Source organism: Phoca vitulina, unplaced genomic scaffold (genome assembly GCF_004348235.1).
Source record: "Phoca vitulina isolate PV1807 unplaced genomic scaffold, GSC_HSeal_1.0 scaffold1, whole genome shotgun sequence".
NCBI lineage: Eukaryota > Metazoa > Chordata > Mammalia > Carnivora > Phocidae > Phoca > Phoca vitulina.
This window is the reverse complement of record NW_022589704.1, coordinates 70657649-70675589: the sequence shown is the minus strand read 5'-3', so window position 1 is coordinate 70675589 and position 17941 is coordinate 70657649. Positions and strand designations below refer to the sequence as shown.

At 33.9% G+C, this 17941-nt stretch overlaps 1 protein-coding gene across 17 annotated transcripts in view; it reads right to left on the bottom strand.

The window, feature by feature from the left end:
- The window catches only part of BAZ2B (bromodomain adjacent to zinc finger domain 2B), a 381204-nt gene that overhangs the window by 212931 nt on the left and 150332 nt on the right, over nucleotides 1-17941 (bottom strand). For 16 of the 17 annotated variants that reach the window (XM_032409746.1, XM_032409845.1, XM_032409773.1 and 13 more), the window contains exon 4: nucleotides 14630-14672. The exons of the other annotated variant lie outside the window; for it this stretch is intronic. The gene's annotated coding sequence lies outside the window, so the exon portion shown is untranslated. The remainder of the gene's footprint in view (nucleotides 1-14629; nucleotides 14673-17941) is intronic. 17 annotated transcript variants of the gene reach the window in all.

Genomic DNA, 17941 nt, shown 5'->3' with positions numbered 1-17941 from the left:
AGCTCTTAAAGAAAAGACAAGAAACAATATATTTTCCATCTTTGGAAATTTACTAACAGATACAATATAATGTTTAGAGTCAAGGAATAATGCATATCCATGAATTTCTCCTTAAGATGATGGAAACTTCTTAATTCTGATAGCAATGGTATATATAATTTAAGAATCAGAAAACAGAATACCTCCAAAAATATAAATTATAAAGAATTTATAATATTGCTTTAAAGCCACCCATGTACTAGACATGGCTTCCTCCTTAAAAGCCTCCAGTAGGAGAAAAGTTGAATGTGGAACATTTTCAAATTAAACATGAGACGAAGGAAAATAAAATCAAACACCAACCATAAAGACTTCCAGTGGCTTCTCTTCACATTGGAAAAAAGTTCTAACTAGTTTTGATGACATCTGCCTACCTCTACTCCCCAGTTTACAATATCCTAGCCTCAGCACTGTGATTCCTATTTCCTCAGATCCTTACGTGGCTGGCTTCTTCTGGTGATGATTTCTCAATATGAGTGTTGCCCCCTTACAGAGGCCTTCCCCAACTTTTATAAGTATACTGCCATCAATTCTACCCTGCCCCATATGTGCTATCACATTTTCCTTAGTTTTCACCCTCCTCAGGAGTTCTTACCAATTATTAAAAATATTTTATGTATTTATTTACTTCTGCTCTCTTACTAGAAAGTAAATCTGATAAAAGTAAACAGAAGGAAATTTGTCTTACTGACCACAATATCTACAATAGCTAGACAGTGGAAGTATCTAAGTCAGTGCTCCATAAATGTTTGTTAAAAGAATAAATAAGTGACTGAATGTGAAGCACATAATATACTGATTGAATGAATGAATGGCTCACAATTCCTTTCTAGGGAATAGTTTCTCAGGCAGATTCTTTGAGTACATCATTGACTTTAAAGAAGTATGAATTTGAATCCCAGTTATACCAATTACTAATTATGTCCACTTGGAACAGTTACTTAATATCAGTACGTTTAAGATAAAATGATACCTGGAAACTGTCTGGCACACAATTAGCCTTCATTGTTAATTCTCCCTTAGAGGACAGGAGTTGAAAGTGGAAGAAATCATAGGAAGAGATCAAATATATGTTTGTTCTAATCGTCACTATTGAGCATCATGGGTTCACCTGTTTACTGAGGAACAATAGGTCACAAGCAGAGCTAAAAAAAAAATTGATATGACCATGACTGCATTTGGAACAAATAAAATCACATCCCTGAAACATAGTTGGCATTTGGTTATCATCTGCTGAAATAATAATGAACAATTTTAGGTCACAGAAATTTCAAGTTATAATTTCTTGAATATTTCTTAAATTTATATTTGTAAGAAATACAGTAGTCAAGATATTAGATCAAGACACTCCTGGATTATGATCCTTGTTCTACCTCTTGATCACTGTATGACCTTATGTGAGTTGCTCAACCTCTGTAAGTCTCAATTGAAATTGGGTTGTTGACAATTCAAACTTTAATTTACACTTCAAACATTTCTCATTGCTCTTAAGGTAAAGGAAGGAAAAACACCTTATCCTATTCTACAATGCCCTTTATCTTATGGTTGTTAATCTCAAACCATAATCCTTGTTCTCTGTATTCTAGCTACATTGACCTTCTATTTTTTTCCTTCAAAGCACTATGTTCCCTATATATTTACCTATGTAGTTACCTTTATTAGAGTTTTTCTATTTCTTCATATGGCTCTTAGTTACTGTCTATGTCCTTTCATTTCAGCATTAAGAACTCCTTTTATCATTTCTTTTAGGGCAGGTCTACTAGCAACAAATTTCCATCTTAAATATGCTCAAAGAGCTAACGAAAACCATGGACAAAGAACAAAAGGAAACCAGGAAAATAATATATGAACAAAATGAGAATATCAGTAAAGACAAAGAAATTATAAAGAGGAACTAAATAAAAATGCTGGAGCTAAAAAGTATAATACGTGAAATGAAAAAGTCACTAGAGGGGTTCAAAGCAGATTGAAGAGACATAAGAAAGAACCAACAGACTTGAAGATGGGTCAATTCAGATTATCTAGGCTGAGGAACAGAAAGAAAAAAGTATGGAGAAGTGAACAGATGTATTATGGGTTTCTCAAAAGGAGAAGAGAAAAAGGGGGAAAAATATTTGAAGAAATAATGACTGAAAACTTCCCAAATTTGGGGAAAAAACATGAATCTACACATCCAAAGAGATCAATGCACTCCAAATAGGATAAACACAGAGAGAATCACACTGAGACACATAGTCAAGCTCTTTAAAGACAAATACAAAAACAGAATCTTGAAGGCAGCAAGAGAGAAGCAACTCGTCATTTACAAGGAATCCTCAATAAAATTAACAGCCAATTCTCATCAGAAACCATGGAGGCCAGAGGCAGTTGAGATGACATATTTAAAGTGCTAAAGAAAAACAATTATCAACCAAGGAGTCTATATCTGGCAAAACTATATGTTAAAAATGAGGGAGAAATTAAGATATTCCCAAATAAATGAAGTAAATGAGATAAATATTAATAGCACCATGGCAAAAAGAGAGCAGTGTAGTATAGTAAAGACACAAGGATCCATGTCAAACTGAATGGGCTTTAACTCTGAACTTCACTGATTAATAACAACGTAACTCTGGGTGAATTGTTTAACCTCTCTATAGCTTGTTTCCCTTCTATAAAATGAGGATAATAACAATACCACCTTCATGAAGTTAGGAGGATGAAATAAGTTAAAACACTAAACTCATGAAAGGGTGCCTGGCACATAATTAAGCACTCAACTGTTGACTATCATCATCATCATTTTTATAGAAGTTCTGGAAATATTGGTTTTTATTCCCTTCAACTACCCATATTTCTGTAAAACAAACACTGAATATTGAGAAAACATGATACAATAGTGAATTTTTCTGTAGAATTGTGCATTAGTAAAATCACAAATCATATTTTATGTCTAATAAATGGATTGAACTAAATGTTTTGTCACCCCTTTAATCAGAGACCAAGTAAAAAAAAGTGATTGGTGAAAGCAGTTTTTTTTCTCAAGCCTCTGACATAGATGCTTATGCCTTTAAGTATAGACCTGTGCTTTTTACCTAAACAGCCCAACACTATTATCATAGCTCCAATACTTTCTAACAATAATTCCTTAATATTAAATATTGAATCAGTATACACATTTCTGTGTCTTAAATAATATTTTTTAACTGTTTGAGTTTGGATTCAAATATGACATATACATTAGAATAGGCTGATATGTCCCTCAAGTCTCTTCTAATCTGTAACTGCTCCCACCACATCCCCATGCCATTAATATTTTTAGTTGAAGAAAATCAGTCTTCTGTCTTCTAGAGTTTCCCAGTATGGACTTTCCTAATTTTATCTCCTGGTATCATTTAATATGTCCCTCTATCCTTACTATTTCTTGTAAATTAGTCTTGATCATATTCAATAATTTTTCTTTTGTTTTCATTTGGATGGACAGCTTCATAGTGGTGGTGTGTACTTGCATTAGCAAATACATGTCTTTCTTACATAAAACAGGAGTGATAAATAAAGTTGTTAGGAAGATTGAATGAGTTACTACAAATCAAATTCTTAGATCAGTACCTGGCATACAGCAACACTCCATAAACACTGGCTCTTATTATTACACTGCATGCAGTGATCTGATATCAGACCAGATGAGAATTTTTGAAGAAGTAGTTAAAGATAACTAGTATTTCTGGCTTGGGTGGCTGAGTGGATGTTGATATCATCGAACAATAACAGGAAACATGCAAAAAGGAAAAGGTTTCTGGGAAATTGGAAGAGAATGTGTTCAAGTTTAGACATGTTGAGTTTAGTGCTGTGGGGTAGCAAGGTACCAATGTCACATACAGAATTGCAAACAAGGATTCTAAAATTTAAAATTCTGTGGACAGGAAATAAAGATAAAATGTTGAGAAGAAAAGGGAGCTCAGTTAAGGTCACAGTTGTCATAAAAGACTACAAGACCATTCTTAGAATAAATTGGCACTGGATAAAGAGGTAACAACACTTCAAGCAAAGGAAATGATGTATGGAAAAAGACACACAGACAAAATCATCACTCTATGTTCTGGTTATAAGAAAGTCCTGACTAGGGGCCCTTGAGTGGCTTGGTAGGTTGAGCATCTGACTCTTGGTTTCAGCTCAGGTCAGGATCTCAGGGTCATGGGATCGAACCCCGTGTTGGGCTCTGTGCTCAGAGGGGAGTCAGCTTGAGATTCTCTTTCTCCATCTCCCTCTGCCCCTCGCTCCCTGTGCTCTCTCCTCTCTCTCTCTTTCTCTCATTAAAATAAATAAATCTTTTTTTTTAAAAGAATGTTCTAAAAAAAAAAAAAAAGAATGTCCTGACTAGAAAAATATCTGTGTGTTGGAAAGTTACATAGATAGGACAAAGCTAACTTTGAATGGCTTTGAAATTTAGGAACAGGTAATTCAATTTAAGTAGGAAATGGGAAGATATTTAAGAAGTTAGTAAGATAACTAAACTCTACGCTGTGGCAACATCATGCAAAAATCTAATAGAATTAGAAAGTAGAAAATGTACTTACTGTATTACTGTAGAAGATTTAAAATTTATGCCAATTTTAATTCCACCTAAGCTAAAGAGAACACTCCCTAGGCACTGTGACTTCAAGCAGTACCCCAGAAATGGAAGATGGCATCTTTAGTGACTTCCCATTTCCCTTTCCATTCCATTCTCTTGTGTCTCCTCTTCCTTGTGAAATCAATGCTCTCAAGCTGCCCTAACTAAATAAAAATAAAACTACATTTTTGCAATGATGCACCATCTTGCTCCCTGAAGCATTGTGGTTACATCTCCACATTCAGTTCTAGCCTGCCATGTGATCTTTCATTTTCCCCCTACCAACCTATAGATCCGTTATCAATTTCAAGTAATTCATACAACATGGTAAGTGATCAAAACCCTAGGGGATATTTAATTTAAAAAGAAGAATTTACTAACCTGTATGAATTTCAAATTGTTAAATTATATATTCTCTGTATGTTTTCTATGTATTTATCCATTCTGGTTCATCCTGACATTATCATACTAAGAGACACACCAGCACAGGACAGTTTATTGAATAAATTTCTGCTGTGCCACTATTGGATACAAAGCATTCTAACAGACTCTAAGGGAATTGCAAGAATGAATAAAACATAATCTATGCCTTTATTAGATGGTAAGGACTTTACAGTCTAACAGGTGAAGTAGCCAAACACACAACTCATCTCATAAGGCAGGTAAGAGCTTTATAAGAATGTTTCTGAAACGTATGTATAGACCCTTACAAATGGAGAAAAAATATCTTCTGAACACATGGGTAGATTGAAATTAAATTATATTACCAAAATACATAGAAAACTAAAACTATGGATAAGGATAAACTCTTCCTGCTATTAGATCTATTTCAACATACTACCAGAACAAATTTATAAAGTATGCACATAAAAGCTACCAAACTAGGGATGCCTGGGTGGCCCAGTTGGTTAAGCATCCAACTCTTGATTTTGGCTCATGTCATGACCTCAGGGTCATGAGACTGAGCAACCAGCCAGGGTGCAGTGCACACTGGGCATGGAGCCTACTTAAGATTCTCTCTCCCTGTCTGTCTCTGCCCGTCCCCCCACCCCATTTGCACATGCTTTCTCCATCTCTCACCCCCCTCCCAAAAGTCACAAAACTAACAGATTTCAAATTGTTACCATATGATGTTTTTGCTAAAATGAAATCATTGTACTCAACATGATGGAATATGGTACTGATTGCTACTTCCCCATTATTTCCCAGTTACATTTGAGTTTGGCATGCTTATCTAATAATCTAGTGTTCCCTGAATAATTTAATATTGCCACCATTTCTTTCTACTCCAACTACTACAAAGCTTTAATTTAGTTCACTCTGATGTCATCTGGCCTTCACTTGGTACAAATGAACCACTTGTACATGTCAAATCTATTTTTGTTATTTTCTTATTACACTGACATAATTAAACACAATCATAGTTCTGAAAGTACACAGTAGTAATTGGTTATAAGGTAAGCATCCTAGGTGATAAAAGACTATGCCTGTATTAATTTCTTCTTTATTAACATTTGTAAATTATTGTAGCAAACCCCCTCTCCACAGAGAATATATCTACATACTCAGGTCCAAGGTAGTGCTGAAGAACACTGCTATGACAGATATAACAAATATGAGAAAGGCAGAAATGATAGGAATATTAATTCCAACTGCAAGGGAATCCAGAGGTTTTATGGAAGAGGTAACATTTGAGGGGAACTGTGACATTTGAGTTTACTGTCAACTGTGTAAGTTTTCTAAAATTTCATTTCTATAAGTTTGACACTAAAAATATGGAAGAACTAGAGTAAAAAAAAAAAAGACACCCAGAAATATTCAGTAATAGGGGCAATAAAAAGAATTTTATGAATGAAAGGTAAGTAGTTTTTCCTGAGACAAAAGCAAACTGGAGAATAAGATTGTAAACATTAGATATGCTATTCATAAAATAGATGGTATACTTTGCATGTGGAAAAGTTTACTTGCACTATCCTATATTATGATGGAAATATACCTATTAATGTAATGTTTTTAAAATGTGTGCTTGCAAAAAAGCATTCACATAAGGACAGAATCAGTAATATTTGTATTAAACTTAAAAAAGAAGATTTTATTTATTTGAGAGAGAGAGAGCACGTGAGGAGAGGGAGAAAAAGGGAGAGAATCCCAAGCAGACTCTGCTGAGTGTGGAGCCTGACACAGGGCTTGATCCCACAACCCTGAGATCATGACCCAAGCCAGAACAGAGTCAGACTCAACCAAATGAGCCATCCAGGTGCCCCTAGTTAAACTTTTTTTTTTTTTTTTTTAACATCTATGACATGCTAACTTAGGTGCTTTTTCAATGCTATACAATAAGAATTTTCCATTTTTATCAAAACCTTTCCTCTTCTACAGTTTTTCCTTTGTATATTTATAGAAAAATAATAATCAAACTTCATAATTCCATAACTCAGTCTATAACAATCTTCCTCTCATCTCTGAAACAGTTTTTGCAGATTATATTTGTATTTTTTCTGCTCCTTGACTAACATCTGGAAGTCTGCATTGGTGTTCTAGAAAGTGTGAGAGAAGAGAATGATGTACTAACAAAATTAAATTTCAAGTCATTTTAATTCAGAAAACATTTACCTAGTCTAGGTGCTAGACTCACTACAGCAAAAGAACACCAAAGTAGAAAACTTTTTTCCTTTATATGCTCTCATGCTTCTATAATTTATTTCTAGACTATGTTAAGATTACTGTCTTTTTCTTTTTTTAGGCATATTTATTGAACAGTAGCTCATTTAGAATTTTTAGGTAAGAACTAATTTTTAAACCAAATGAGCCTGTAACATTGTGCACTTCCACTTGTTCAAAGAAGTTTAGTTAGGTCTCTGCAGCATAGTGTCATTTATATCTGCAGTCACTCACCCAGAACACCATGCATGCTTTTAGCTCCATTAATGGTATAATGGTGCAACTTTTGCTGGAGATGCATTAAGGGGGTAGGGTCTTTTATCCAAATATACATCTCTGCTTTTGATATTTAAAAAGTAGAAAAATAAAGGTCAGTTAATACATGGCAGACTTCTTCTGGAAATGGCTAATTTCTCTACTTTGCAAATAACGACTTATCTATCAATTGAACACACTAGGAAAGACACTTGACCTTTCTGAGTCTCAGTTCAGTCATCTGTAAACTGTAATAAAGGCTCAAATAGAAAGCACCTACCATCTTAAAAAACAGTGAATAAATAAATATTAGTTTTGTTCTTCCTCTCTCAACACTAATAGAAAATATATTTATTTTTAGAATATTTAATGGAAAAACCATGAGAAAAATAAGAATAAAAATAAAGAAAAAATATACAGAATATTAAAAGAACTCTTTGCTAGGTACCTGGCACTTACCAAACTTCTTGGTAAGTAAACTCCTACAAGATCTAAACTTTAGGCTCATTTACTTCCTCAAATTTTATATTTCAACAGTATTGGACCAAAATATTTGCATGTCCTGGAACATATGTTCTTTCCAAATCTATATGCCTATTTCCTCTTTCTGGATTTTCTTCCTTTAAAAAAAACTGTTTTTATTTGAGCACAGTTGACACAAAGTATTATGTTAGTTTTAGGTGTACAACATAGTGATTCAACAAGTTTATATATTATGCTATGCTCACCACCAGTGTAGCTACCATCTGTCACCATACAACACTATTATAACATCATTGGCTATAGTTCTTATGCTGTGCCTTTTATTCCTGTGACTTATTCATCCCATAATTGGAAGCCTGTATCTCCCACCACCTTTCACATATTTTGCCCATCCCCCCCATCTCCCGCCCCTCTGGCAACCATCAGTTTGTTCTCTGTATTTATAGGTCTGATTATGCTTTTTTCTTTGTTTATTCATTTGCTTTGTTTTTTCGCATGAGTGCTTTACACATATGAATGAAATCATATGGTATTTGTCTTTCTCAATCTGACTTATTTCACTTAGAACAATACCCTCTAGGTCTATCCATGTTGTCAAAAATGGCGTGATCTCATCCTTTTTATAGGTGCATAATATTCTTCTGTCTGTCTGTATGTGTCTGTGTGTGTGTGTGTGTGTCCATATACATATATTTACACATTTACCACATCTTCCTTACCATTCATCTATCAATGGACACTTAGGTTGCTTCCATATCTTGGCTATTGTAAATAATGCTGCATTAACAAAGGGGTGCATGTGTCTTTTGGAATTAATGTTTTCTTCTAATTCATACTTCAAAATTCTAGACCAAATGTCATCCTTCTCTGTAAAGATTTATTTAGTTTCCTTTCCTAGACACAGTGAATCATTCCCTTTCCTATTTTTCTCCTAAAATCGAAGCTATCAAAAGTGACAGCAGAGTTTAGTAAAAGTAAATGAAATATAAACAAACCAAAGACATTTTAACAATGGCATAAACTTTCTTTGTCAAATTATTTTGGTACGTCAGGATTAATTTTAGGCATGAGTGACAGAAAACCTGAAACCAGTGGCTTACAAAAAAATAAGTTTATCTCTGTCATATCAAGGAAGTCCAGATGAAGACACCAGGGTAGACATGGACAAGGTAACATCCTTAAGATATTAGAGACTTTCTCTTTTATTGCTTTGCCCATTCTTGTTTGGGTTTTCCACTCATTTCCAATTATCATGTCCACATTATAGCCAGCAAGGAAGAAGGAGAAAAAAAGAGGGAATGCAACCCTTCCTTTAAGTTGTACACAGTCCTTCTGCTTATTTATCTCTAGCCAAACCTTAGTCCCATGACCACATCTAGATGCAAGGGAAGCTGGGAAATATTTATTCCAGGTATTGACATGCTAGGAAAATATTAGTAGACGGGGAAAATCAACATTTAGGGACAACTACCGGTCACTATGACACTTGGTTATATCTTATCTGTGGTAGATAGCTGACATTTTAAATTTGCTATCTACTGCCAATATTTCTAGTAGTGTGTACATTGTAAAATATCTAATAATTCCTTCTAAACTTCAATTTTTATTTATTTTTTAAGATTTATTTATTTATTTATTTGACAGAAAGAGAGAGTGGGAGAGCAAAAGCAGGGGGAGTGGCAGAGGGAGAGGGAGAAGCAGGCTTCCCATGGAGCAGGGAACATGATGCAGGACTCGATCCCAGGACCCTGAGATCATGACCTGAGCTGAAGGCAGCCGCTTAACCAACTGAGCCACCCAGGCGCCCCTAAGTTTCAATTTTTAAATGAAATATTTCTGTTGGTAGAGATTAGTCTCTAAAAAATTTAAGTGAAATTTATAATAAAAGTACAAAGGGGAAAAAGGAATATTAACAAAAACAGAAAAGGCTTGGGGTGCCTGGGTGGCTCAGTTGGTTAAGCATCCAACTCTTGATTTCAGCTCAGGTCACGATCTCAGGGTTATAAGATCAGCCCTCATCAGGCTCCACACTGGGCATAGAGCCTGCTTAAGATTCTCTCTCCCTGTCCCTCTGCCCCTCCCCCTACTCACGCACACACGTAAGAGCTCTCTCTCTCTCTCTTTAAAAATAAAAACAAAACAAAACCAGAAAAGGCCATTTTATTTTAAAAGCTGCTTTGTGGCAGATTATTAAAATATGTAGTAAAAGGATAAATCAGAATATTTAAAAATATAGCTAATGTATTAATGAAATCACGTATTAACAAAACTGCACGTAAGTGAAATAGCATGAATACTCTCAAAGACAAAGAACCTGGAAAGATTTGAGAAGGAAAAAAATCTATGAGTTATTTTATTATACGCCTATAAATGCTGTCTAGAGATTTTTATTTTATTTTATTTATTTATTTATTTATTTAATTTCTTAAGGGTTTTATTTATTTATTTGAGAGAGCACGCAAGAGAGCACAAGCAGGGGGAGAGGGAGACAGAGAGGGAGAAGCAGGCTCCCCACTAAGCAGGGCGCCCGACACACAGGGCTTGATCCCAGGACCCAATCCCAGGACCCAGGGATCATGACCTGAGCCAAAGGCAGATGCTTTAACCGAATGAGCCACCCAGGCCCCCCCATGCTGAGATTTTTAATCAAGTAGATGTGATCACAAAACAATACTAAAAATTATGGTAGAATAAAGCAAAATCAGGTTAGGTAGGCTAAGATCTCACACTATGTGACTTGAGAAAAGTAACTTTACAGGTGATGATATGACTATGATGAGGGGTCAAAAGAATTTAGTACATATCAGCCTCTGTGCTATACTTTATAAGCATGGTGTCACTTAATATTCACAGCACTCCTAGAGATATAAATATTATCTCTGCTTTAGAGAGGAAAAAAATGGATCTTAGACTACGTAACTGGATCAAGATCACAACACGTAAACAAAGGTTTTTCTGACCTCAGTTCATCTTCTTAACCATTACACATATTACCTCCCTTCAAACTCTCTGGACCTTGGTTTTCTCATCTGTTGTATAAGGGGAATGTAGCACAACCTGAACCATTCTAAAGTTCATTCTAGCCTTTTAAGATGTTAGTATTCTACTGAGGTCTTTTTCTCTAAATAAAAGCACAACATATCAAAAGATCTAATCAGCCTCCTGGCTGGAATTCATATGTCAATTAAGTTATCATAATATATGTAACATGGAAAGTAGAAATTTATTTACTGAAACTTATAGACAAAAGGGCCACAATGTGTGAGTAAGTTAAATTTGGATGTTTGCAATATATCCCTGATCTTTATACCTGATTTCATGCCCCTTCACGTATGTGTAAAGGAATCATATATAAAGTTAAGTAAGAGGGAAGAAAGTTAACAAACATTATATTTAAATCTTGCATAGCAATCCTTCTTAAATGTATGTAACATCATTTTACAGGTGAAGATACCGAGGCACAAAGAGGGTGACTTGCCTAAGGTCACATACCTGGTATAAGTGGCAACAATACTTGAACTTTCTCTAGTTCTTTAAAAAAAAAAAAAAATTTATTTATTTATTTTAGAGAAAGAGTGAGGAGGGGAGGGGCAGAGGGAGAGGGAGAGAGAGAGAATCTTGAGCAGACTCCCCGCTGAGCATGGAGCCTGAAGAGGGGCTGGATCTCATGACCCTGAGATCATGACCAGAGCTAAAATCAAGAGTCAGATGCTTAACCAACTGAGACACCAGAAGCCCCAAGCTCTCTCTAGTTCTTAAACCTACATTCTTTCCCATCCACCTTGCTTCCCATGGTTCACTTTTGGATATTCAGGCATTAATATTCTTATTTCAATTTTAATATAGGAAAACTAAAGACACTAATTAATTTAGCTCTTTCTGGGGTATTTATGATTACCAGCAAACATTGGCTGAATACTCATTTGCTTAGCACAGTGGAAAATATATATTAAAATATGTAAAATATAAGAGAATATATGTTATCAGTAACATAGGAATAATAAAAATTAAGCGTTACCAAACTACGAGGTAGAGAGAATCCCTTTCAATTAGGATGCTTAGGGAAGGCCTCAAAGAGATGATTACATGTGGACAGGGTATTAGAGGAGAGGTCTGAGTTCATCAGAAAAAACTAAAAGCCTAAAATGGAAAAAGGATACTCTAGGGAGGGGCACCTGATTGGCTCAGCCGGTGGAGCATTTAACTATTGATCTTGGGGTTGTGAGTTCAAGCCCCACGTTCGGTGTAGAGATTACTTAAAAATAAAATCTTAAAAAAACAAAAAAGAATATTCTAGGGAAAGGGAATGACATGAAGGTAAGTATGGAGCCAAAATGAATTTTCAATGTGGAGTTTGTAGTCCCCATTGGGTAGAGTGTAAGATTCTTCTTGAACAATAGAATATTTGGCTGGGAAATATATTACAGCCAAATTGAGGAGGAGCTGGAATACTAAGTTAGAGTATCTAGATTTTATCTTGGAGGAAATGGGAAGTCACTAAACATCTTCAAGTAGAGAAGTGAAAGAGTCAAAGGAATGCTTTAATAAGATTAAACTGAGGATGTATATACTTCAAGGGAATGGATGATGGCCAGGAAGATGGAAGATCAGTTAAAAGATTTGAACACTTCTGTGGATTATAACTTGGGAAAAATAGAAATTCCCCTGAGTTCTGAAAATTTCTAAGGAAAAACTATAAAAGATGTATATTATATAATATACAAAAACTCATTACAGCTTCAGCTCTGAAACAATCTATAATATCCTTTCCCACCCCAGCCACAATATTCTACTCTTTTACTTAGTACTTTATCATGTCATTTCATCAGCTTATCTACTTCTGCCTAGTTCCTTAACCTCTCCATTTTCTCTGAACATATCACCCCTTCCCTGGCCTCACTTTATTTCCGCCCCATGGTCAACACTTGAACTACTCACTCCACAGTCCCCTCAAAGGGAATCAATGTTGAAATCTACCCTCTTTTCTTGATTCAAGAGGCTGGAGAAGGCCTCACAGCCCTGATATTATTACAAAGTAAGGGTTTCTATTATCCGTCACTTATGAACATCTCAAATGAATATTTCTTAGTCTTTAACTTATTTTATATCAGGTAATATTGGATACTACCTCTCTTCCTGAAATTCTTGAATTTAGAACAATAGCAATTACATACTCTCTTAATATTACCCTAAAATGTACAGTGAGTCAGCATTTTCAAATTAAAAACCTTTTTAATCCAATGGTAATGTTAACTTCCTTGACTGTAAAGTACTTAATGATAAACAGAAGGTTACTACAGAAGTATGTTAATATTTTGTTGTAAAACTATTCAGGCAGAGTAATAAAGTTCTGATTAAGAAAAAAACAAACAAGCAAAGAGTTGCATATCAGAAATAGCTGAATTGATCCCTTAGGAAAAGGAATGAATATGCCATAAACATCTGAACATCTGTATACCTGATGATGATAAAGCCTTTAAAAATACAATAAAAGTCCTCTCTGGCCTCTAAAAAATGTTAAGCTTAAAAAAATAAACCAGTTTTCAAAAAAAAGTTAAAACATAAATACAAAGATTATCTACACATGAATTTACATTTCTGATAATTACTGCTTATACAATTAATGAACAATTAGAACAGGATTAAAGAAACAGATTGAGTAAATAACTTACTCTAAATTTATTTCTCTGTTATTTAAAAGAATTTTTCAAAAATGCTATATTTTTACTACTTAGTAATTTTATAATAAAGGGCCTTGGATAAAGTTTTTTTCTTTAAGAAACATATTTCCTTATATATAGTAGAAATTAACACTTTAAAATTCAAGAGGAAAAGTATCAGTTACTTATGAGAACTATCTCTTTTCAACAACTCTCCATATTTGGAAGACTCTCTATAAATCATTTAAATATCAATGAAAAATTTAAGCAAGCTTAAGAATCCTTTCAAGGCTGTTTTCACAGTCTTTCCTTAATAAGTGATTACAATCTCAAGTAATTTTATTTTTGTAAATTTTTTCTTAATATGGATTCACCTTAAATGTTCTGTCATTTTTTAGTAAAAACAAAAATTTTATTTTATTTATTTATTTATTTTTTTTAAGATTTTATTTATTTATTCGACAGAGAGAGAGATAGCGAGAGCAGGAACACAAGCAGGGGGAGTGGGAGAGGGAGAAGCAGGCCTCCTGCCGAGCAGTGAGTCCGACGTGGGACTCAATCCCAGGACCCTGGGATCATGACCCGAGCCGAAGGCAGACGCTTAATGATTGAGCCACCCAGGCGCCCATAAAAACAAAAATTTTAAAAACAGGATGTTCTGATTATGATTCACACTGAAATGTATTAATATAATTAAGCATGTAATTTCAGTCATATATTAAAAGTAATTTTCATTTTAAATGTTTTAAGATCATTTAAAGCAATATTTTTAGTATTTAAATAATTAACTAGAAGTATGAGATGTGGTTCATAGAAAATGTAAACATTTAATTGCCTGTTGAGAGAAAGAATAACAATTTAAAATTATAAATATTTTCCAACACAATTCTCATTCTGGAGAAAACAAGACATCCTTAAAAGATTATCATTTTGGTCTTACTGTGATCAATGTGGTCAATCTTGTGACATCACTGTTGAGAAATCTGCAATAGGAAAACAGAAATAGTATTCAGCTGAATCATATCTGAGTAAGTAATTTCAGAAACTAAAACATTTGTTTAGAATTTTTGTCTTTCTTGATGCCGTAAGTCATATTTAAATCAATCTAAAGTCAGGGAAGGTATAACTGGCATGACACAAAGCATGAAGCACTTGCAGGTTGTTTATGGGTCATTATTTATTATAGGATGATAGATTATGTTTTGTTTATAATCAGATGGGGTGTTAACATAACATATTAGTAAATAAGCTATAGGACATTTGGGTTGCTTTTTGTTTTCAAATATTTACTAAGAAGAGAATCACAGTGTCTTAATATACTATAAACAAGATACAGGTACTGTTTATAGATAACTTTTTCTCTATGATCAGATTAGCAGCCCATTTTATGGCTAGAATGTGAGCAATTTATTATCAGTTGATAGGAGAAATGGCTTAGGCTCATCCTTATGAAAAGTGACAAAACTAGTAAAGATTGAAAATATCATTGGGAAGGAACTATACATTATAAACCAAAAGGAAGTTATAAGTTAAACTATTTCCTAAACTATAGAGAGCTTAGAGTTCTTATCCCTATAAAATCTAAGCTTTTTGAAATTTCTCAATTAACAAGGCATGATTTAAGATAAGCTTTTAAATGTTTTGTGTTAAAAAATGACACAACATTATGGTGTTTTAATATTCATAATGGGTCTTCGTATGTTATTTCATCAGATCGTCATAACAATTCCTTCAAAGTAGCAAGAAAGAGATATTACTTATTATACACTCATGAAAAATAGATGTTAGAGAGTATACATGACTTGTCCAAGAGAACCGAGTTTTCTTTGGTTCCTTTTTTATCTCACACCTTCCATCCATTCCATTCTGCCAACAAACACATTACCCTCTGTATCCAAAGACCTGCCTTCAAGGAGCTACTTCCTAGCATTATGCCCTCAACTTAAATCAATATAAAAAGCAGTCATGTGGGGCACCTGGTGGCTCAGTCAGTACAGCATGTGACTCTTAATTTCAGGGTCGTGAATCCAAGCCCCATACTGGATGTGGACTCTACTTTAAACAAACAAACAAACATACACACACACACACACACACACACACACACACTAAAAAGCCTTGTGATGATAAAATGTCAATACAAAAAGTCTTATGAAAGAAGCAATTACACTTTCTATAAAACTCTGTAATTCAAAAGGGTATTAAAGTTTTTTTAAAATAGTTACATTCAAACAATATTTGTGACTGAATAAAAAAATAAATGTTCCATTTTATTTTTTTTAGAAAAAAATACAAGGAAATTAAGACTATATCTGTACTTAAAACTGCATACTATATTTAAAGCTCTAAAGTTAATAGCATAAAAAACTAGTAAAGGCATTCCTTCATCATGGTAACAATTTTTACACATGGCTTCCTGGATACGTGCAAATGCATAAGAAAAAAAATACATGAAATTAAAATGACACTAGATAAAGCCAGACAAATCTTAAAGCTTCTCATAAAAATCCTAAGTGGCTTTTACAAGGAAAGGTAATTCTTTAAAATAATCTTGAAACTAGGAAATATATTCAAATTACACATATAAAAATTAATATTACATTTTATGAAAACATAATTCAACTAATATATTGGTTATGTCCTATTTCTCTACAAGTCACCATTTCAGTAAATATGCACAGGGACAATCTCAACTATATTTATACTTAGAAAACACCTACCAGTGTTAACTGTGAGATAAATCAAGATATACAATTATATAAGCAAGCTTTCAGTAATTAACATATAACTTATCTTTATTTTATCTCTTCTGCCCCAAAACAGAAAGTCTTTCTTTATGTAACTGATTTTAACATAAACCATAGAAGTCTCAACACACACAAAGTAAGGATATCTATCCCTACCTAGCTTATTGAAAAGATTCAAAGGAATCAATGAATAGAACACCTACATTTTCTCACCTCACTCAATCTGAACATAGAAGTATATGCTGCTTAACTCTAAAATTCATTTAAATAGTCATTAAATATTTAATCGTTCATTTATATATCAGTTTAATGTTTTTGCCGTGTTTGCACTTTTCAAGGTGTGGTTATACAATAAAAAATTATTTCTATTTTTTAAAAAAATCTATTTCTATTACATAAGAAAAATAATCTCACAGGGGCACCTGGGTGGTACAATTGCTGAGCATCTGACTCTTGGTTTCAGCTCAGGTAATGGTCTCAGGATGGTGGGATCGAGCCATGTGATAGGAGGGCAGAGTCTGTGGAAGTTTCTCTCTCACTCTCCCTTTGCCCCTCCCACCCCTCACTCCACACACACGTGCGCGCTCTCTCTCTCTCTCAAATAAATAGATAAATCTTAAAAAAAAAAAGAAAGAAAGAAAAATAATCTCACAAATCATATGCTACTTTAGGCTGTTTCAGTGTTGGCAGTCTTGGAATGCAGAGATTATATCATTCTCTTTTTAAAGATTCACAACTACACATATTTTGGCATACATTTTTAAGGTTTAATAAAGACTTTTTAAAACTCTAAACGTGCTTCTACCATCATCTAGCTATTTCAAATCCTGACCATTAATATTTTTAATTAGGTAAATTATTCGATAGAAAAAAATTACAGGGTCTGATAAGCAATATTTCTTTTTTTTTAGGAGGGAAGTAGAAAATACTCATAAATATTAGGAAACCACTGGGGAAACTGATAAAATTGCGATCACCACCAACGGAATAAGCACTTTATGCAGTGCCGTGCAATGAAACTTTCTGCAATGATGGAAATGTTCAGTCTCAGCTGTCCCAACACCTAGCCCACAGCCAAATGTTGCTATTGAGCACTTGTAATATGGCTACTGTGACTAAGCAACTGACTTTTAAACATTAATTAATTTTAATTATTTTTAATTTAGATTTAAATAGCCACTGGTAGATAGTGGCTACCATATTAGAACAACTAAGCAATTCTGACACCATACCAGGATTGAACTGTAAATGATTCTCCTACATATTTGAAAATGTTTTTCTCTATTTTTTAGAAGTGGGGGAAAAAAAAAACAAAAAAACCTCAACTGTGTTGGGTAGGATATGTTCATTTCAGAAAAATTGCTCCAAATTTGGGAAGGAATTCTTTTATCTTTGAATAACTTTCAAGTTTATGTTTGGTGGGAAAAAAAGATTTATTTTACCATCCTTAATGTATCATAGGGCTTATATGGGGAAACACTCTTAAGTTTTAGAGAATTGAGTTC